The 18,801-nt window shown below is 37.4% G+C and overlaps 1 protein-coding gene across 4 annotated transcripts in view; it reads right to left on the bottom strand.

The window, feature by feature from the left end:
- The window catches only part of R3HDM1 (R3H domain containing 1), a 163,054-nt gene that overhangs the window by 142,281 nt on the left and 1,972 nt on the right, over window positions 1-18,801 (bottom strand). The gene's annotated exons all lie outside the window — the stretch shown is intronic.

Genomic DNA, 18,801 nt, shown 5'->3' with positions numbered 1-18,801 from the left:
GGTAAATTCTGTGTTATGTGTTTTTTTAATACAATAAAAAGACTTTTCACCCACCAACAGGATCAGTCTGGTTTTTGCCCTAAGTTTAGGACTGAACACACCCAAACTCATAGAAGTAAACAGAGCACTTTAAACTACACATTACTACCAGATTTCAAGAGGAATGTATTGGTATATAAATGGAGAAGAAATATATGTAAACTTCACCCCCATACAAATGAAATAAGGAATTACTGGATTTAAACTTGCTGAGAGGTTGGGATTAATAAATCAGATACAAGAATCCTTACCACAGACAGCTTCAGCCTCTTTTCCTGCCACCACATACCGGACAGCCTGAGAGAGGTAACATATGCCTTTCTGAAATCTTCCCAAATGGGAAGAAAGAAAAGGTATAATTTGATTGACTCTCCTTCTTCTTATTTCCTTGAGGGAAAGCAATCTTCTCCCTTTCCACTTAAAATTTCTCTAACTCTAGAAATATAAAGAAAAATGCACAAATGACAAGGATGAGAATAATGGAAGGGGCAGGAATTGGGATCACAAGCACAGGTCAGCAAGCTTCAGGGCAAGTAAGAATTCTTAGTCATTACTGTGTCTCCTAGAAATCCTATGACAGTTCCTGGTATACAGTTAGGGGTCAACACATTCTAAAGAGAAACGGACTAGGACTGAAGAAAAGGGACATTCCTTCACTTCAGACTGATAAAAGACAAAAACAGTGAGTACTGGGAAAGGTTTTTAAATTACCCATGGATAAATCAGTGACCCTCCAACTGTTACAAATAGCCTCAATATCTTCACAAAGATAGGAGAAAAATTCATTTATGAAAATAAGGGCAGGGGATAGCAAGAGGCTTAAAGAGAAAGGAGAAAAGCCAATTGTAAATTCAAGTCTAGACATACAAAAGACAGTTATAAAGGATTACAATCACCAAGTCAAAACAGGAATTGATTAAAAAGATTTTAAAAGGTTTTAAAAAAACTTTTAAGTTTTTAAAAAGGTTAAACATGCTTGGTTCTACATCTTCTTTTAACCACCCCTACATATCAGAAAAAGCATAAAAATGAGACCATGTGGGTGATCTAGAAACTAAGGTCAGGACACTGGCCTCTGTGAAGTAAGAGAGCGTTATGCATTTACTGTAAAACAAAATGGGTGAGCAGATGGCCAGCTCTGTGAAAAAGTTCTTCCGTGAGGTAATTTTAATAAGGCTTGATAAAACAAGAGCATACTACAAAACATTTTTGGAGGGGTTAATATTCTTTATCCTTAGGTCTTCTCTAAGGAATCCACCTGCAATGCAACAGACCTGGGTTCAATTCCTGGGTCCAGAAGATCCCCTGGAGAAGGAAATGGCAACCCCCTCCAGTATTTGTGCCTGGAAAATTCCACGGACACAGGAGCCTGGTGGGCTCCGAAACAGCTTAGCGACTAAACCACCATTCTTTATCCTTAGTAATTACACTACCAGTTCCTTCTACGGTAGAATTCAAAACAGGAAAATGTTAATTAGCATAGCTTTGAAAATCAATTCTCTTAACTAGAAACACAAGTTCTAGTTAAACGCAAGTTCTAGTAGAAACATAAGTTCCTCAAATAGCTCTTAAGACATGCTTCCGCCTAGAGGAAAAATATGAGAGTATCAAGAAGGATGAGGACAGTTCAGTGCTAATGAGCAAATCAGTTGATACCAGTGCTGAGACTGGGATTTGGTATTCACTGGGACACGGACATCAGGATTGAGTCATCAGTTCATTTCATAAAGTTATCTCTCAGCTATCAGACTGTAATCATTTCTCATCTGAGATATAAAGGAAAGAAATTTTATTCAAGTCAAAGTTTTGATAGAATTTTAACTTGAAGTAGAATATATTTGAATTTTTTTGGATAGCTTATTTTTCTAAATCTTTCTCTAAATAATTTTTCTTGCACTGTAAGTTTAATAATCTCAAATCAATTTAAGATACCTAACTATATTTAAATCTGTTGATACAAACATTTATAAAGTTCAACTGCATACAAGGTATTAGAATCAAGCTGATAAAGGTAATTTTAAACTGGAGCAGGGTCTCTGACCGGGTATAGGGAGACAGCAGGTAGCAGAGGAGATGAGGGTTGAGTGTGTGGTGAATTACACATAATACAAGGTGCAAGCAATAACTGATACGAAAATACACCCCCCTACACATATATATACATACAGTTCATGGGAGAACAAATGGGAGACCACCCTGCTGGGGTGGTTTTCTTTTTTTTTAAACAAACTTATCAAATGGATTTGTAATGATTTATTAGATTGAAAAAAAAGTGTATTATTAGATTTCCACACCATCTCTTAGAGTGATGAATTTGGCTTGAACTGTTTATGTGTATTTACCCGTATTTTAAGCATAGTTTTTTCATTTGTATACCTGAATTAAGAAAGCAAACAATGAGATGAAAATAGGAAAGTACTCTTTTCATTTTACCCTCTACATTTATACTCTCTAAAGATCCTTTGACATTCCCTCCTAAAAAAAGGGCGGGTGGCTGGGGGAGATATTAAGCTGAAAGTGAAAGTTGCTCAGTCGTGTCCGACTCTTTATGACCCTAAGGACTATACAGTCTACGGAATTCTCCTGGCCAGAATACTGGAGTGGGTAGCCTTTCCCTTCTCCAAGGGAAAAGGGATCTTCCCAAACCAGTGATTGAATCCAGGTCTCCTGCATTGCAGGATTCTTTACCAGAAGAGCCACCAGAGAAGCCCAAGAATACTGGAATGGGTAGCCTACCCCTTCTACAGCGGATGTTCCTGACCCAAGAATCAAACCGGGGTCTCCTGCATTGCAGATGGATTCTTTACCTGCTGAGTTACCAGGGAAGCCCATTCTTAAGGTGAATGTGCTTTGAGTCAAATGTCTTCACTCTCATCTTGAAGGCAAATACTATACAGTTAACAAAAAATATTTATCTTAAAATCCAGAGGGCCATCTCTGTCACCTGTTATGTAGATATCTTAGAAGTGCCTAGCTTACCAACAACCTTATGTGCAAATATTATAAAATCCCACTGACACGCAAATAAATAAATAAAACCAACAGTATCACGTTCTATCTTCCCTCTAACATGGCCTCAAAGTCTGAAAGTACTTCTTCTGCCTCCCTCTATCCCCATTAATTCGTACTGTTAGTTCTCAGGTATGAAGTGAATTCTCTTACTCTCACCTAACTACTGACTATGCCAAAGCCTTTGACTGTGTGGATCACAATAAACTGTGGAAAATTCTGAAAGACAGGGGAATACCAGACCACTTGACCTGCCTCTTGAGAAACCTGTATGCAGGTCAGGAAGCAACAGTTAGAACTGAACATGGAACAACAGACTGGTTCCAAATAGGAAAAGGAGTACGTCAAGGCTGTATACTGTCACCCTGATTATTTAACTTATATGCAGAGTACATCATGAGAAATGCTGGACTGCAAGAAGCACAAGCTGGAATCAAGACTGCCGGGAGAAATATCAATAACCTCAGATAGGCAAATGACACCACCCTTATGGCAGAAAGTGAAGAAGAACTGAAGAGCCTCTTGATGAAAGTGAAAGAGGAGAGTGAAAAAGTTGGCTTAAAGCTCAACATTCAGAAAACTAAGATCATGGCATCCAGTCCCATCACTTCATGGGAAATAGATGGGTAAACAGTGGATACAGTGGCTGACTTTATTTTTTGGAGCTCCCAAATCACTGCAGATGGTGACTGCAGCCATGAGATTTAAAGACGCTTACTCCTTGGAAGAAAAGTTATGACAAACCTAGATAGCATATTGAAAAGCAGAGACATTACTTTGCCAACAAAGGTCCGTCTAGTCAAGGCTATGTTTTTCCAGTAGTCATGTATGGATGTGAGAGTTGGACTATAAAGAAAGCTGAGCCCAGAAGAATTGATGCTTTTGAACTGCGGTATTGGAGACGACTCTTGAGAGTCCCTTGAACTGCAAGGAGATCCAACCAGTCCATCCGAAAGGAGATCAGTCCTGAGTGTTGGAAGGACTGATGTTGAAGCTGAAACTCCAATACTTTGGCCACCTGATGTGAAGAGCTGACTCATTTGAAAAGACCCTGATGCTGGGAAAGATTGAGGGCAGGAGAAGGGGACGACAGCGGATGAGATGGTTGGATGGAATCACCGACTCGATGGACATGGGTTTGGGTGGACTCCGGGAGTTGGTGATGGACAGGGAGGCCTGGCGTGCTGCGGCTCATGGGGTTGCAAAGAGTCGGACACAACTGAGCAACTGAACTGAACTCAAAGGAAAACACTATTGAGAAGCTGAACCTTGCTCATTGCCTCTTGTTGGAGCTCAGTCCTTAGATCACCCTATTTCCAGTAAATTATTTCACTTTACTTACTGTCCTATACTCTCTTGCCCCTACAAGACAGTCCAATGTGTATGTTAATACTCCTCCCCTATTACCCCTTTAAATAGATGGGTGGTAGTAGGCTATCAGATTAGATTGTTTCTCTCGAACTTTAACTTGGGACTCACCGTCTCACTAAAATAAAGATAACGGGCTAGGGGTCATACAGCAACACAAGCATTGTGCTAGAATAATACATTACAACTGTGCTTGACCTTGAAATTGCTAAAAAACATATTTCCAGGCCCCCTTTATGGAGATTCTAACTTAGTAGATAGCAAGTGTATATTTGGGCTTCCCTGGAGGCTCAGACAGTGAAGAGTATGCCTGCAATGCAGGAGACCCAGGTTCGATCCTTGGGTCAGACGATCCTATGGAGAAGGGAATGGCTACCCACTCCAAAACACTCTAAGGTAACTGTCAGTAGGATGGCCATATGATTTATTGTCTAAGACAGGGCATACTTCAGAGTGAAAGATGGCACTTTTACAATTAAGCCAGATAACAGGCATAAACTGGGACTGTCCCAGGCAAACTGGTAACTACCTATTTATCAGTTAAGGTTGGAAAACACTCAAGAATCAGTATCATTCCAATCCTCCAATATGTCTTAGAGCTAAACCTTTAATGTGTTTGTACACATACTGGTATTTCATATGGAATATGGAGCCTAAATACTCATCAACAGTAGAGCACATAAGAGCTACAAAAACATTCAGATATCAAAGTTTACGTAAAATTAAAGCACATAATAAGCACATGAGAAGATTCTCAACACCTTTAATCCTTAGAGAAATGCAAATCTAAAACACAATGAGAAATCTACTTCACATCTACTAGGATGGCTATGATCAAAAAGACAGCCAACAGTAAGAACTGGTGAGCATGTGGAAAAGATAGAAATCCTTTTATATTGCTGCTGGGAACGCAAAATGCTACAGCTACTTTGGAAAACAGTTGATCAATTCCTCAAATGGTTCAAGAGTTACTATCTGACCCAGCAATTCCACTGGTAGGCACACACCCAAGGGGAATGAAAACATATGTCTACACAAACACTTGTACAAGAATGTTTATAGCAATGTTATTTATAATTGCCCAGAAGTAGAAACAACTCAAATGGCCCTTAACCGACGAACTGATTAAAAAAAAATGTGGTACTACTCATACTGTGGCATATTATTCAGCCACAAAAAGGAACAAAATACTGATTCTTGCTACAACATGGATGGACCTTAAAAACTTTATGCTTAAGTGAAAGACAGTCACAAAAAATGACATACTGTATGATTTCATGTATATGAAATTTCCAGAAGAGGCAAATCTATAGAGACGGAAAATAGATTAATGGTTGTCTGGGGCTACCGGAAGAGGAAAAGAACATGGAGAATGACTGCTAATGGATATGGGGTTTCTTTACGAAGTGATGATAATGTTCTAAAACTAGATTATGGTGATAGTTGCGTAACTTTTTGAATACACTAAAACTCAATGAACTGTAAATTTTAAGTCAGTGGCTTTTACGGTTTGTGAACTGTATTTCAATAAAGCTACTTTAAAATATCAGCATAAAAAAGCCAACAATGGCCAATAAAATTTCAGTGTGATTTATATGCCAGGTTTTATATTAACACTTTAAAGAGCCCACACCACATTTTCAAATCTTTTTGTATAAATTTGTTAACACTGCTTCATCAAAAGCATCTGACTGACCTGAATTCAAAGTCTGGCTCATGAAAGCCAAGTCGAACTCATTACCTTTAGGATCATGATACACCTGTAGAGCCATATTTTGATGTTCCTCAAGCTTCAACTTCTGCAAATGCTGTTCATCTCAATTCTTACCTACTCTTCCTATCATGGTGATGATATGTAAATATTATTGCTAACCTAGATTAGTGGAAAATTCATGCAAATCACTGACGTCTGGCTATTGTCAGAACACATTTGCTGTGATCCTAAATATGACAAATCTTAACACTTCACTTCAGTATGACAGATACTGAATTTCCTCCAGTTTGGCTAAATTTTAGTTCAGAAAGACTATTTCAGGTATAAACAAAAATAACCTAGACAACAAAGAAAATTACTCATGGAACGAATACCAAGCAATGTTAACAACAAAGTAGTTATGAAAATATTCTACTTCACAAAACTTACTTTATTTAAGAAATACATCCTGGTTTACAAAATAAGTAGGACATTACTTAACTATGACTCACGGACTTTGTCTACTGTGTGAAAATGAACATTTTGGGTTAGCACAAGTTATCAAGTTAAAAAGAGATGCAGGTACACTTTCATATTTATTATAGGGTCTATTTCCTTACCATTAAATCTCATTTAATGCTGAAAGGGAAAACTCTTGCAGGCTAGAAACAAAAAAGCCTCTTTACTAAATAAACTTATTTTTGCTATTACATGGACAACTTATGCAAACATTTCAATTTGTAATTAGTACACTCTGAGTAGCTCAGGGTCACTTACAATATAACACAATAATTACAATATAATACAGTAACTTCACATTCTATACTACCAATCAGGTACGATGGTAGGATAGAGACTTCAGGCATATAAGGGCTAGACAGCTTTACTTCCTAAGCAATCTTTCTTGAGAAAACACTTTAGGCTACTGTCTAGTAAAATGAGTGTGAAAATCAAGAAAGAGGAAGGACCTACAGGATCCAGCAAACAGTTGATTCAAGCTAGGAAGGCAGTGAAGGCAAGTCCCAGGCTGAGAGCAGGACACAGAATTCAAGGAAAAAATCTGAGAGGCCTCCGTGAAACAGACACTGAATAACACTGAGAATATACTGATGGCACATTATTATTTGTTCATCAGGAAAAAAAGAAAATTAGAAACACCAGGAAAACTGGAAAAAAATATTTTCAAGTGCTAGTTATAATACTAGCATTTGAGTCAAGACAGAAGGTCTTCTAAGTATGTAAGTAAGTAGTTTTATGCAACTGGCAATTCTAGGAATAACATAAAGTCTACAAGAACAAAGTATGGAGTTTGATAATAATAATTCTGACAAGCTAGCTATCTACTTTGAAATCTTCCCCAACAAACGCCCTTATAATATTCTGGGGCTAAAAAATAGGCACATTAATTGACCTATTAATTCCTTTATACTTGATACAGTATAAAGCTGAACTTGCAGTATAGAGTCCTGGCTGGGCCATTAATTGATTATGTTAATTTTGGGTAAATAATTTTGTATGTCTCAAATATAGGATGCCAGGTGAAAAGTTTAAGAGAAATGAGGGCAGGACAAAAATGCATGTATTCCAATTTTACAATAGGATATGTAAAAGCAATTCAATTAATGGTTATATGACCACCAACTTTCACTTGGTTCTCTATTTTGCATTTAGAAGGTGTAAATCTCACATAATCCTTGGAAAAGACCACCGGACACCATTGTTCCTACTTTATCATAGTTCCATTAATCCTATCTCTCTTTAACCTGTCCAAAGACTAGGGGAAAGAAGAGAAGGACAAGTAGGATAAGGAGAAAAAGGAATGGAAGCAGCAGCCATTTACAATATGGAAATTTTGATTCAGGTGGATTCCCAATAAATCATGAGCTTCTCAAAGGTACGTCTTTGAGGACAAAAGTAATTCAATTACTAGCCCTTTCTGTGATCTGAGTGTAATAAGAACATCAATTATCCCTTAGCATTTCTGCAAGCTTACTGACAAATGCCACATACACCAAAAAGGAAAAAAAAAAAAAAAAAAAAGACATGAGCAAAGATAAATAAGCCCTTTCTAAAATTATCAGTATTAGATGCAAGTAAGTCCATTCTGAAGGAGATCAGCCCTGGGATTTCTTTGGAAGGAATGATGCTAAAGCTGAAACTCCAGTACTTTGGCCACCTCATGTGAAGAGTTGACTCATTGGAAAAGACTCTGATACTGGGAGGGACTGGGGGCAGGAGGACAAGGGGATGACAGAGGATGAGATGTCTGGATGGCATTACTCAATGGACGTGAGTCTGAGTGAACTCCGGGAGTTGGTGATGGACAGGGAGGCCTGGCGTGCTGCGATTCATGGGGTCGCAAAGAGTCGGACATGACTGAGTGACTGAACTGAACTGAAAGTAGATATAAGCTTCATTTAACATTTATGTCAATCCTCTTAAACTCACCTGCTTTATCACTGGGTTTTCCATTTTAATAGCAAGGTAAACACAACTGAAAAGTTGTGCTTTGAGAAAAACCACAGAACAATTTTCACATGTAAAACAGAGCTTGAATATTATGCTAAAAAACCATTTTACACTTTTATAACTTGAATTAAATTTCAAAATTGGCATTCACTAACAAGAAAATTAACACTCATAAAAGCATGGCAGTCAAAAAAAAGAGAACTGAACACTGAACTCTAGTTACACATATGCATGCCCAAGTGTTCAGGACTGAAGTATACTGATCCTTGCAATGTATTCTGAAATGCATCAAAAAATAAGATAGATTGATACTGGATATAATTAAAGGAATGAAATGTTAATCACTGTAGTTATTAAGTGAGTCATCCAGCATATTTTTTTATATACTTAGAAAAAATTTTTTGTGTGTGTGCTTAGAAGACACTAGTGATATGTCTAAGTACAAGAGAGAAATGACTTTGAACTTCTCATTCTATACTATCAATCAGGTACGATGGCAGGATAGAGACTTCAGGCATATAAGGGCTAGACAGCTTTACTTCCTAAGCAATCTTTCTTGAGAAAACACTTCAGGCTACTGTCTAGTAAAATGAGTGTGAAAATCAAGAAAGAGGAAGGACCCACAGGATCCAGCAAACAGTTGATTCAAGCTAGGAAGGCAGTGAAGGCCAAGTCCCAGGCTGAGAGCAGGACACAGAATTCAAGGAAAAATCTAAGAGAGGCCTCCATGAAACAGACATTGAATAACACTGAGGATATATTGATGGTACATTATTATTTGTTCATCAGAAAAAAGGAAAGTTAGAAACCTCAGGAAAACTGGAAAAAAATATTTTTAAGGAAATCCATGCTTTTAATGTGTAACAAAACAAACTTGCATGATACTGACAAATAGATGGAAATTAAAAAAAAAAAACTATTTGACTTTTGATGCTAGTAACATTCTACTTGTGGAAACAGTGGCTGACTTGAGTTTTCTGGGCTCCAAAAATCACTGCAGATGGTGACTGCAGCCATGAAATTAAAAGACGCTTACTCCTTGGAAGAAAAGTTATGACAAATCTAGACAGCATATTAAAAAGTAGAGACATTACTTTACCAACAAACGTCCGTCTAGTCAAGGCTATGTTTTTTCCAGTAGTCATGTATGGATGTGAGAGTTGGAGTATAAAGAAAGCTGAGCACCAAAGAATTGGTGCTTTTGAACTGTGGTGTTGGAGAAGACTCTTGAGAGTCCCCTGGACTGCAAGGAGATCCAACCAGTCCATCCTAAAGGAGATCAGTCCTAGGTGTTCATTGGAAGGACTGATGTTGAATTTAAAACTCCAATACTTTGGCTACCTGATGTGAAGAGCTGACTCATTTGAAAAGACCCTGATTCTGGGAAAGACTGAAGGCAGGAGGAGAAGGGGATGACAGAGGATGAGATGGTTGGATGGCATCATCGACTCAATGGACATGAGTTTGGGTAAACTCTGGGAGCTGGTGATGGACAAGGAGGCCTGGTGTGCTGTGGTTAGTGGAGTCGCAAAGAGTCGGACATGACTGAGCGACTGAACTGAACTGTCTTCAAGGGACTCATCAATTCTGATAACAGTAGACAAAGGCATGATAATCAATTATAGATCCACTTTACTGTTTGATTTTTTTCGTGTTTACATTGTTTTGATTCTTTTAAAGTTTAACAAGTTTACAATCTGTTGAGTGTACTGAATAGACATGAAATGTTTTTGATTTGAACAGATGTTGGCAATATTACCTGTGTAAAAACACTGAAATCTGAGTATCATTTTTCTCAAATCGACTTGACTGTTATCAGAATGTTCTAAAAATAGATTCAAAAACTGTCTCTAAGACTTTCATTTCCTGTGATCATACCACCTTCAATAAAACAAAACCTAACATCATAAAGACACCATCATGGTCTAGCTGGAGCTCCTCCGCCAGTAACAACAAGGACTATAACCCAGGAAGTCTAAGGATGGTGCTAAACAGCCAGGGGGAATACAAAGGAGCAAAGCACCTACTGAGGACATCTGTAGGATTAGTCCTCCACCATTTCCCTCAATTTATACAACAGGGCCAAACAAGAGGGTCTTACACCTGAGCAAAGAAGTCTCTCATCCCTGCCAACATTTTTACTCTCTGAGGATGTAAGGGATGGGGAGAGGCGACTGGTGACATTGATACTGAGACACCTTTATGATAACTTTTCAATTGTGTTTGGGAGCAGTTGAATCTCCTCTCCTTTGACTATGCCTTTCTTCCCTACACCACCCCCTATACACATACACTATATGCAGAAGCGACGAGTCCCTTGAGAATGCACTCCTGTCATTAGAAAAGTTCAAGCAAAGGCTAAATCACTATCTGCTTGATTTCCCTCTCATGTAAGTTCCCCACAACAGCCTGCTCAAAAAGGCATGACTCGTCTCTCTCTCCCTTTCTAATATCCTTTGAAAGAAGAAAGTAAGGAAAAGCAGCTAACTATGAAAAGCTACCTAGGTAACTGGACCAGTCCTTGAGAACTACTACGGTTGGACCAGATGACTTCTCACCATTCCAAGAGGACAGTTTATCTGGTGGGGCTTCCCAGGTGGCTGAGTGGTAAAGAATCTGCCGGCCAAACAGGAGCCACGGGTTCAATCCCTGGGTTGGAAAATCTGGAGGTGGAAATGGCAACCCGCTCCAGTATTCTTGCCTGGAAAATTCCATGGACAGAAGAGCCTGGTAGGCTACAGTCCATAGGGTCTCAAAAGAGTTGGACTCAATGTAGCAACTGAGCTGGCTCACACAGTACGTAAATGCAGGTAATTCTAAGAAAAACTACCAGATCTCTTGGTTTAGCACTGAAAAGACAAGAAACCTTTAACAAGTACAGATTAAAGACTTGGGTTTAGGCTTTTAAAATGTCCCTTAAAATTCAGTACATTTGGAATTAAGAGGACCTACAGAGGAAATGATTCACTTAGCTAATAAATACGCATATATGACAGCCCCAGAGCCACACTTCAAAGCGTTCCAATGTTCTTGCTCCTTTAAATCCTGAATTTGAGCGAACACCGCTGAACTTCAGTAAACAAGTGTAATTTCCATCTCCATCCAAGTATGCCCCCATGCCATGGCCCTTGTCCTTTCTCTTCCTCCTACTCAGAATGTTCTTCCCTCACATCATCAGTTATGTCAAGAGGCCTTCTGACCACCATGTCCAAATTGGACCCCACACCTCATTCCGTTTTTCAACCTGCTTTGTTGAAAAAAAAAAAAAACAAAAAACAAAAAACTGCAGCAACGTCGATTGGATATTTGGTTCAGTATTTATACAATCACTGAGGATTTGAAATCATTTATATTTTAACGTAATTAATTTTTACTGGGAAAATACATGCTAAAGAACCATTCTCTAAGGCAGAATTTTTGCAATTTCCTTCCGTCTTCCGAAAGTTAATAGCAGGACTGCAGTAAGGTAACAAACTGCCTTAAAGGAGACATCAGTTTACCCCGATTTCTGAATAATTTCTTTATTTTTGTTGGTCCTTTCTCATCCTTACTTGTTTGCTATTGTAATCTGTAGTTTAGTAGTAAATTATATGAACAAAGTTCAGCTTTTAAAATAAATACTATTATTACAATGAACCAAATTTACATGAAAGTTACCATGCTATGGTATGTACACTTTCAGTGGGAAAAAAAATTAGCCAATCCTATATAATGCGCGTGTATGAGTGTGCTCATTCAGTCATGTTCGACTCTTTGCAACCTCATGGACTATAACCCTCCAGGCTCCTCTGTCTATGGAATTTTTCAGGCAAGAATACTGCAGCGGGTTGCCATTTCCTACTCCAGGGGTTCTTCCCCACCCAGTGTTTCCTGCGTATCCTGCACTGACAGGTGGATTATTTACCAGAGCCACCTGGGAAAAGAAAGAGAAAGAAAGTGAAGTCGCTCAGTCATGTCCGACTCTTTGCGACCCCCTGGACTGTAGCCTACCAGGCTCCTCCGTCCATGGGATTCTCCAGGCAAGAATAGTGGAGTGGGTTGCCATTTCCTTCTGCAGGGGATCTTCCCGACCCAGGGATCGAACCGAAATCTCCCACATTGCAGGCAGACACTTTATCCTCTGAGCCAATCCTATATAACAGAGGTTGACAAATATAAATGAAAAAAGACAAGCCTTAAGCCTTTGGTGGTTTTTATACACCCAAAAGTTAGGCTTCCCTGGTGGCTCAGAAGGTAAAGAATCCTCCTGCAATGTGGGAAACCTGGGTTAGATCCCTGGGTTGGGAAGATCCCCTGGGGGAGGGCATGGCAACACACTGCAGAATTTCTGCCTGGAGAATCCCATGGACAGAGGAGATTGGTGAGCTACAGTCCACGGAGTTGCAAAGCAACTAACACACACACAAATTTACAGGCGTGATCGTGTTTCCTCCTTATAAAACCCTCATTTAAAAGGCGAAGGGAAAAAAAAGGCTAAGGAAGACTGAGAGGCTAAGTAACTTGCTCAAAAACCACATGAGCTGTTAAGTAGCAGACTGGTGATTTTCAACCAAGTTTCTGAGTCTCCAAAGATACTTCTTTCCACTGGACAAGCTATTCTTAAAGTGTGGTTCAATGACCACTGCAGATCAAGATGCTTTCAAACCGTTCATGAGATCCTTCCCCTTTCCTCTACATATCTGTATCAGGCCAAATTGTCTTATACTTCTATCAAAATCACATATAACGTCAGAGTGAATGGAAAAATAGATACGAGAATATTTTCTTATAAGCCGTACGTTATGGAGTTTTGCAAAAAAGTAGAACAATGCGTTTCTTCTCATTTTTATTTTGAAAATATATTTTTAACAAAATACATTACAGTTGTCTCCCAATATCCATGGGGTATTTGTTCCAGGGTCACTCTCCTGGTTCCCAAATCCACAAATGCTCAAGTCCCTCATATATAATGGCACAGTATTTGCATATAACCTTTGTGCATACTTCTGTAAACTTGAAATCATCTCTAGATTACTTACAATACCTAACGCAAAGCAAATACTATGTAAACCATCATAAATATAATATAAGTGCTATACAGTCACCCAAACATGGCAAATTATTTTGTTTTTGGAACTTTCTGGATTTTTTTTTTTAACACTATTTTTCAATCCACTGCTGGCTGACCTATGTATGCAGACCAGCAGACATGGAGGTTCAACTGTATTTATGTTACAATAAACTTATTATTCTTTTAAAATGAATCACTAATTATTAAAGAAATCCTCTCAATATTGTTAAAATGACAATACTCCCCAAATTGATCTATTTGATACAATTTTATCAAAATCAAGCTGGTTTCTTCAAAGAAAGATGTTCCAATTTCAAAACTTTTTCCAAAGCTACAGTGTGGGACTACTAAAATAATGATAGACAAATAAATCAATGGAATAGAAATGAGAACAAATCTCCTACATTTATGGTCAACAAATGTGGTAAGACAATTCAATGGGGAAATAACGACAAATAATGCTGAGACCAAAAAAAAAAAAAAAAGATATCCACATGTAGAAGAATGCATTTGGATCTCTTCCTCACACCATACACAACAATTAACTCAAAATGGATCAAGATCATGCATATCACACAAAGTGTATCCTTTCCAAGTTGGTGACCTATGACTTTTATTTTTGACCTCACATTCCTCCTGCATTGCTTTAAAACATTTAATACTTTTGTACTAAAAGGTTTATGGTCACACAATAAACACAGTGTAACTAAATATAACTTTCTTCCCTCAAATTATATCTCATTTGTTGTCTTTACAAGGGAAAAAAATCTCTTGTTTTACAGATTTCAACAGCTTAAAATGCAACTATCTAGTTGAATAATGAATGTACAGCCTCTCTTGACAAAACCAAAATTCTTTTATAGCAATTGGAAAATGAACAAAATAATATAGATGACCAATATCAGATTCCTTCCTGTTTATATGAAGCAAGGTTGGAAAGAGAAGTGCAGCAAGCCTGAAAAAAAGAAGAATGGGGACTTCCCTGGTGGTCTGGTAGTTAAGAATCTGCCTACCAATACAGGGAACATGGGTTTGATCTCTGTTCCAGAAAGATCTCACATGTGGTGGAGCAACTAAGTCTTTGTGCCACAACCACTGAACCCACGTGCCTAGAGCCTGTGCTCCACAACAAGAGAAGCCCCAGCATTGAGAAGCCTGTGCACTGCAACAAACAGCAGCCCCTGCTCACCGCAACTAGAGAAAGCCAGCGCACAGCAAGACCCAGCACAGCCATAAAGAAATAAATAAAATTTTAAAAGACTCCACGCTCCCAATGCAGGAGGCAAGGGTCAATCCCTTAGCCAATTCCACTCATCTTAGTGTGGGTGCTAAGATTCTTCATGCCACAAAGCACAGCCTAAAAAAATAAAAAATTTAAAAAGAAGAATGAACTGGCATTTAGGGAAAACAAAGCATATAAAATGAAAACAGAAACTGCATGTTGGATACGTCTAATGTAGAAGTATTTCTACTGCGTGCAGATGCATGTGAATAAGAAAGTATAAATAAAACAAATGAACAATAAGAAATATATGAACTGGTATTTTGCAGAGAATAATTTTTAAAAAACAGATGCTTCTGCCCCCCCAATACTATACAGGGACACATATGTAAGTACTGGATATTTTTTGTAATTGACTTAATAATTTTAAAATGATGATAACTTCAGTCGTAAAAATATAGTACAGCAACCACCCATGTACTCTTCTTCATCCAGTTTTCCCCAATGATAACATTATACAATTGGCTCTCCTCATCCACATGGTGCATATCTCTGGCTCCAACCAACCTCAGACAGAAAACATTCAGGAAAAAAATTTAGGAAAGTTCCAAAGGCAAAACTGAACTTGCCATGCACTGGCAACTATTTACATAACATTTGTATTGTATTTACAACAACTTACAAAGTATTTGATATTATAAGTAACTTAGAGGTAGATTAAAGTATATTACAGTATATACGTGGGTTTATACGCAAATACTATTCCATTTAATACAAGGGACTTGAGCATCTGTGAATTTTGGTATTCAAGGGCAGTCCCAGAACCAATCCCCAGTGGATATCAAGGAAAGACTGTATAAGTGTAGTTCAATATCAAAACCAGAGATTGACACTGATATAATCCACAATTTGATTCAGATTTTAACGATTTTACACACACTGTGTTTTTACGTAATTTTATCACATGTATATAGATTTACATAACCACCACCACAATCAAAGTACAGAGCTGTTCAATTACCACAAAGATCTCTCATTTTAACCCTTTACAATCACAATCACCCTGCTCCTCCCACCCAGCAATGCTTGGCAACTGCCAAACCATCTGCCTTTTAATTTGTCACTTTGAAAATGCTATATATGTATGTATATATGTATATATATATAATATATATAACCACAAGGTAGTTCCATTTCAAGATTGGTTTTTCATCTGGCATAATTCCTTTAAGATATATCCAAGTTGCTGTGTACAACAGTTTGTTCCTTTTTATTGCTGCATAGCATTCCATGGTGTAGAGATGGCACTGGTTGTTTAACCGTTCACTCACTTAAGGGTGTCTGGGTTGTTTCCAGTAAAAAAAGATACTTATTTTTACCCAAGAGAGCTTTTAACATGAAGGCCTTGTGCTTATTTAAACTGCTGCTTTGCATATATATATATATATTTACATATATACATACATACATATATATATATACACAGAGATCCCCCCCCAACATTAAAACTTAAAAAAAAAAAAAAATTAAATCCCACAGCTTCCGTCCTCAGTGAGGGCCAAGACAACAAAGTAAATCTGCAGATAGTTAAACCTCTAACTCAGACTTTAACATGTTATTTTATGCTAGCATGGAACTTGTTTCATGTAGAAGGCAGGTTAGTAACGTTAACTGCACAACTAGTCCACAAAAGTAATTTACATCTGTTACTGATTAAACTGAAGTTGGGGAAGTCAAATTATAGTCTTTAAACTCTTAAGACAATATCAAATAATATCAAATTATTGACTTTTAAGAAAAAAAATGTTAAGAATTTTAAAAAATGGAATTTATGCTCCACATTTAATTTCTTTTGGAAAGAAAGTAGTTTTAGGGAATTGTGGATGAAAATATTAGTCAAGTAGGCTTACAAGATCAATCATTTAAACTTGTTATGTGAGCTAGCATTTATGAAAAGAGGAGGAACAAAAACCTCACAATTTGCTTGGAGAAAGGAGCTTACGGGTAGAAATTAAGAAAAAAGACACTAATCTACAATTCAGAGGGCAAAGAGAGAATAACAAAGATTATCAAGTGTAGGCTTGCAAAACTCATACAAAAAATTTTTAACTTAATAAGTATGTGTTAACTATGGAAGAAAGAAGAGGCAAAATAATAAAGAATAAAATCTGGGAACAAAAAAACAAATTTTTGGAAAATAACGTAGAGAACTAGTTTTGAACCAGGATTAAATAACTCACCTCTTAATTCAACCATCAGTAAATAACTAATTGAAATAAATCCTGAAAAAAATACACATGCTTACCAGGTATAAGCAAATCTGTTTCATTATACAACATATACTTATTTGGAAAGCAAAGTTAACTTAATAAAATTGTTTGATTTTATTATTTCTTTGCCCATGCCTGTAATATTAGTAAACATCAGAATTCACATGGATCAAGTGGAAGATTTTACATTTTTAGAAAAAAACTATTATTCTGAGAAGAATGGACATGCTCCCTTCTCTTTATGATAACCATCTTAGTTTATTCATATCAAGTGATAAGCAGTAAGGTATCATCATTGTATGTAGATATGACTAAACAGTGTACTGATTCTGTGGTTTGGAGCAGCAAGTGCTATCTGAAAAGTTCGCTACCATTTGTAACCACACCTCTTTTGACATACGGACTACTCAACATATTTATAATGGACCCTGAAAGTGGTAATTGTGAGATTTTCTAATCCAAGCAGCAACAATATAATATAAACCCATCAGTCTTAAAGTGTTTGTTACAACATTTTCAAGAATGGAAAAAAAACCACAAAACCTACTATCAACTCTCAGTACTTCTTTATTTCTGAGGAATTAGAACTTAACATTAACTGAAATGGGTATAATTAGGTATTCTAAAGTGCCAGTACTAGAGAATCTTCCATTACTTGATGATTCTTGTCTTATGCACAGTATTTTTAAAAGCGGATTTCAATTTTACAAAATTTTCTACTGCTGCTGCCATGTAAGGTCCCTCAAAGGAGCACCCAACAGTGTGGGTTCAATAACCCCGGAGGCGTGCCACAACATTATATACTTCAGCTCGTATTCAGCATCAGGTAGAGCTGCCCTCAACCCTAGCCAGACACTACTGTCAGAAGACTCCATAAAAAAACTGTTTTCAAGCTAACCTTAAATTTGTCTCACTGTACGCACTCCAAGGACACCATTATGTGTGAAGACCCAGTACATTTTCAAAAGTTCCTGGGAGGAGAAAGGAACAGTTTGTCTGGAATATTGTTACACAGAAAAGAAACACTTAAGAACTGATAAATAATGAGAATTCAAAGCAGCAACAGAACAGTAGTCAATCTACGGCCATAACGAATTCAAATAACTCACTTAATCTTACTAACACTATAAAAAGTTCAATAGCTCCCTGCCCCGGGTGAACATGGATAGCAAGTACATAAACTTGATCTTGAAAACGTAACAGCTCAATAACACTTTAGAGGTATTATAATTATTTATCACTAAAATAACCTGACACATACTTTTACTCCAAATAATCCATTTGAAACTCAACTTACACTTTAATACAAAATCAAAAAATCTTCTATAAAATAATAACTCTTCTGTGCCTGATGACCAATTTCTCACATCTTCCACTTTGAAAATGGCTAATAACAAATTGCACTTTAAGTTACAATATAAATGAAAACCTCCACAGAACTCCTCACTAATAGAACATGTCCTGAGGCTCCAACACCACCATAGGCATTTGAGAAACCAACTCATTCTTTCAATATGTGTGACGGTAACAACAGTTAACGTTTAACATACATACTAAGTGTTAGGTGATGCTAGGGGTTTTAAATACTTCATCTCGAAAATATTCACAACTCCTTGAGCTGAGCATAACTATTCCCATTTTATAGCTGAGGAAACTGAACTAAGGGTCATAGAGGGGTCCT

The sequence above is a fragment of the Capra hircus genome, chromosome 2 (genome assembly GCF_001704415.2).
Source record: "Capra hircus breed San Clemente chromosome 2, ASM170441v1, whole genome shotgun sequence".
In the NCBI taxonomy this organism is placed as follows: Eukaryota; Metazoa; Chordata; class Mammalia; order Artiodactyla; family Bovidae; genus Capra; species Capra hircus.
The sequence above is the reverse complement of the archived record's forward strand: the minus strand, read 5'-3'. Positions and strand labels throughout refer to the sequence as shown.